The following is a 5,435-nucleotide window of genomic DNA, read 5'->3' on the forward strand; positions in this document are numbered from 1 at the left end:
ATATTTTTTTTGGGGGGGTGGCAGTTGCTCAGTCAGTAGGTAGTTGGGTTGGGAACTGGAGGGTTGCTGGTTCAAGTCCCCATATGGACCGAAGTATGGTAGTGGACTGGTAGCTGGAGAGGTGCCAGTTCACTGCCAAGGTGCTCTTGAGCAAGCCACCAAAACCCCAACTGCCTGGCATCTTTCCATGGGCAGCCCCCTCACTCTGACATATCTCCATCAGTGCATGTATAGGTACTGAGCATGTGTGTGTAATTCAGGCCTGTGTGTAATGTGTATTATAATAATAACAACAGAGCGAAAACGTTGTAATTTCCTTTATTATTATTAGATCCTGGCTAGGACTGCTTCATCCTATCTGTGAATGTACACATTTACAGCTCAGTTGTAATATGATTAATCCACCACAAGGGGTCAGTAGAGGAATAGTAGACAGGTCACCTCTGAGCATGAGAGAACAGTAAAGAGAGGCATACCACTGTCCCAGCAGGTCTGAAGTTAGCAGACAGCAGCTGAGCTTTCTGGGAAACATGAGCATCATGGGGGGACTATATCCTTTTTTATTTCAGTTCAGCCTTTAGTTCAAACCAACAATTTAGAATTTTACCTGCAGGGGCACATCAGCAATTACTTGTCCTTACATTCTTACTGCTCAGTCTGGACATGACACCTAGAACAGAGGTACATGGGAAGATCAAGCTCTGACATGGTTCCCATGTAGGACTAGAGGCCAAAAACCATCAGTCAGACTACGTTCAGACTGCAGGCAAAAGTGGCCCAAATCCGGGGGTCAAGTGACCAGGTCAGACTTCTTCAGAAGTAGTGTGAACACTCAAATCAGATTTAGACCACTTCCATATGTGGTCCTGAATCAGACCCAGGTCTGATTTTTTTCAATGCAGCCGCAGTGTAAACAACCAAGGCAGATTTGGTGCGACTTTCACGTCAATCTACATCAACATTTGTCACAATTAAGCGCCGACGGGAGTTAGCCCTAGACACAGACAGTAACATTAAAAACTTGACAAGGCCTAAAAACTGCGTCTCTGTGAAGCTATTCACAACGCAGTCCCACCACTCCTGGCTTCGTCTCTGCATCCACACAGACCTCTGTAGTGATTTTGCAGCCATAACCCCGCAAAAGGCCAAAATAGCCAATTTGGCTCTCTTTCTCTTCATTCTTCTCCTCCTCAGCACCTGCTCATTAATGTTACGGTTGCCATTATGCAAACATTTTGAAATAAAAGCAAAAATACTTACTTCCTCCATAACCTCCCTAACTTTAGTGCAACAGCGTGCTGTGTCTGATGTCATTGTTATTGTTTTTTTGATCATGCGGGTCAGTTCGAAAGTGCAACCAGTTCACACTGGAATCTGATATAGGCCACATTTTAAAGTGTCAAATCGTAACCGAAGTTATCTCAGGACACTTTACAGATAGAGTAGGTCTAGGTCTAGGTCCCCTCTCTTCATCCATCACCTTTGGTCAGGTTTAGTGTGTAAACGTCACACACTCAGTTGACCTTATAATCCACAGCTTCCTCCTTAGTTTACTTGCGTTAAAACAACATCACATTACTTCCACCTTTACTTCTAAAACTGTAATTTTGCTTTTGCAAAGATACACAAAATGTTTTTTTAGAGAGGGGTGGTATGGGTAACAGCTCAGAGAGGAGCTTATTGGTTTATCCAACACCCTGTTGGGAAGTTTTTTCTTCTTTCATAGTTTGGGCGTTGTTACATTTTAGAATCGATCCTGCCCCACCCTCAATCCCACAACTGAGGTTCACTTGAGCAAGGCCCTTAACCCCAACTGCTCCAGTAGAGCTGCACAGTGCCCAGCAGATCAGACTGTGGTTGTACTGGACATATGTGATCAGTGCGTTCCTGAAAAAGAGAGTATTGCTCTCGGTGATACTCCCCCTAGAATAAACAAAGTCATTACATTCAGTCAAATCATATTATTACCCATTTCACTTTTGTTTTCTTTACATTGCGGTTTGCTGAAGATGACACTGCTTCTTTGGGGTCACACTTTCAAGCCGTACAAGTGGAAAAGAAACACCAAGCCAAGGTGTATGCTAAATTCTGTGCAGTAGAGGAGCAGAGGATGTATAAAATGTTGGATGATACTACTTAGCTCAGTAGTGTCACTAAGAGCCACATTGGAAAATAAGAAGGGCCAGACATTTAGAGTTTATTTTCATTTTGAAAAAGTCAAATATCTTTGACTGTATTATACATGTCTTATAACATCTTCTTCCTTACAGTTTGGTCGACATAAAGCCCTAAAAAAGTCAGCAAAAACGTTCCTTAGCCATTATAGAAAAAAGGTCGAAAAAGCAACAAAAACAACTTAAAATACGTGGGGAAAAATATTGCCAAGAGCATAGGCAAAAGTGACAAAAACTAAGTGGGCCAAAATTTATTATGAACCTAAATTGATATGCGGGCTGGATCAAAATCTGCAAGGGGCCGGATTGGACCGCGGGCCTTGAGTTTGACACATGTGACTTAGCTGATACCTGATTACATACTAGTGCTGTCAAAATGAATGCGATAATAACGAGGTGACGCAAATTCCTTTTAACGGCAGTCATTTTTTTGACGTTATTAACGCTTGCACATTCTGTGATTTGGCCCTCGGCCCGCTCCGTAGTTTGGGAAATCAGGAATAGGGGTAGGTATCACAGGGTATCTCACGATACAATATGAATACACAACTTGTTCTCGTTCACAACTCATCAAATAGTGACGCTGTGTCCGTGGCTGTCAGTGTCAGATAGCGATGCAAAAGTCACCCTTTAGCGTCTGTATGGGACGCACTGGGCATAGCAGTAACTCGACCGCGGCGCTGTAAGATGACGTAGCGAGTAGGATGAAATACCAAAAATCCACATAAGGAGATAGGTTGGGGTGGTGGATCTGTCAAACAACACAGGACTTTTTTGTGTCCCGTTCTTGTCCCGCGTGTCACTGAAACGTATATTTTGTAACCCCACCCACGATCTTTTCCTAAACCTAACTGTCCCATTCTTGTGCCGCATGACAGTCAAACGTAAATTTTTTGAATGATGCCGAATCAGTCCTGACCCAGAGCGTCAAAAAGTGAGGCCAAGAGTCCCGACCAAAGCCCCACTGCGTCTGACTGAGACGCTAAAGGAGACTTTTTTGCACCAGTACCAAACGCTAAAGGCACCTGACCAAGCTTCGCTTTTTGACGTATTGGGAGTGAGAATGTGTTGGAATACAAAATGCCCGTGATAAGGTTAAGTACCAGGCAGTTGTTGCATATTTTGCACTTTGTCGAAAAGCCGAAGCGGGTCCAGAATTTGGACCTAAATGTGGCTGGGGCATTAAAGGCGCTCTAAGCGGTGTTGGGTGATGTCACTTCTTGTTGACGTTCGTAGTATTGTCAAACAAAACGGAGGCTAGCTCGCCCCTCCCTCCTCCTCATCCCGTCCCCTCCTTTCCGCGCACTAACCCCCCACCCCCAAATCCTTCTTGTCGGTTATTGGCTGGAACGCTGTTTGTTATGTTTGGTGGTGCAGGTTGCTGCAGTTTGCTTTTGTTGCCGTTTGTGGAGCCTGGGCTGTCTACAGAGACCGTGTTTTTGTTACAGTGTGTTCAGGGGACAGGCAGCTAGCAGATAGTGAGGAGATGTTTGCTGTATGTGACAAAAAATATTGTAGCCTAAAGTAGTGATGCTGGGGGCGCCCGGATAGCTCAGTTGGTAAAGCGGGTGCCCATCAGTTATCAGTTATTGCCACAGCCCATATAGAACCACAGACAGCAATTATTTTATCTGTTTTAACACTGAAACTATGCATCAGATTTCATCTTCATATCCAATCAGTTCAACGTGCCGTTTCAGGTTTGCTGTGGATGGGACTGAAGAGTGGATTTTCATTTTGAAAGTCGGCGGGCAAAGTTTGCTCAGAAATGTAAGATTTTTTGCATTCTCACCGACCTCGTCATAAAACTGGTTTAAATGATCATACGAAGCCTCCACGCTGCTTTTTGTTTTGATGACCCATGCGGTGGTGAGACACTGGTGGCTGGTGTTGCCAGATTGGGTGTTTTTTCCGCTACATATGAAGGCCTGTTTACGGTGTGTTTTAGCCGGGTTTTAGCCTGGAAGGCTCTATAGAAATCTAGCGCCCTATTGGACGAAGTTAAACTGAGAGAGCGTGGCGTTCACAGACACCAGAATGAACGAATTCACAGTAACGTTCATCAGGCAGTAATACAGTACGTTCAGTTCATGTTCGGCCAAAATATGAACAGAGTTCATGAACTATCTTTCAATGAACGCGTTCAGGCACAACGGGACCGGGTTCGACTCAGATCTGCGACCCTTTGCTACGTGTCATTCCCCCCTCTCTCTCTCTCTCCCCTTTAATGTCTTCAGCTGTCCTGTCAAATAAAGGCCTAAAAAATGCCCCAAAAAGAATCTTAAAAAAAGCAGGAAAAACTATTTAAAACACCTTACTTTGTTAATTAAAGTATCGATATGGCTAGCAGAAACAAACCTCAGTGAGTAGAAATAAAAGAAAAAGAAAGAAAAGGGTCTTTCAAATGGAAAGTTAAGTTTCAAAGCCCTTCCACATGGTTCTCTCAACAAGACTCAATGGTTATTTCATATGTACTGTTGATGGGAATTGAGTTACCACCAGAGTTATGTTGAGTCTCAAATACCACTTGAGCATTAAAAAAATAAAATATATCCCATTAAAAGTAAATTTCGAACAGACAAAAAATATATACAAAAAGGTCAACTGGCCCAATATATACCATTTATATTACAACAACGTATACTTTATATTGAATACTGATATTATAAAGGCTGGGGGCACTGGGCTTCAGTGGATTTACCTGCTTTAAAGGTCCCATGGCATGAAAATTTCAATTTTTTTTAACATTAATATGAATTCCCCCAGCCTGCCTATGGTCCCCCAGTGGCTAGAAATGGTGATAGGTGTAAACCGAGCCCTGGGTATCCTGCTCTGCCTTTGAGAAAATGAAAGCTCAGATGGGCCAATCAGGAATCTTCTCCTTATGAGGTCATAAGGAGAAAGGTTACCTGTTGTGAAGGACAGAACGGACTCAAATGCAAGGCTCAACGAAAGCAAATAAGTTAATTGAACAGAACAACGAGGAGCTCGGGAGTAAACTAGGAGGGCAGGGACTCAAGGGAAAAACCTAGGATGACCAGGGAGCTCGGGGAAACGCGGGGAAACCGGGGCTGAAGATCCGCGGAGGAGACACTGGAGCGGGGGAACAGAGGAGCCGAGGGAGGACTGGCTGGAACGTGGAGGCGGAGGCAGAGTGAGGCAGAGTGCTGCGGGAGGAGGACTGAATGGGGAGGCCAGCTGACTGGATCTGGAGGGTATGGAAGTGAACTCTGTAAAACAAACACAAAGAAGGATAAGGTA

This window comes from Perca fluviatilis, chromosome 19 (assembly GCF_010015445.1).
Source record: "Perca fluviatilis chromosome 19, GENO_Pfluv_1.0, whole genome shotgun sequence".
Lineage (NCBI taxonomy): Eukaryota > Metazoa > Chordata > Actinopteri > Perciformes > Percidae > Perca > Perca fluviatilis.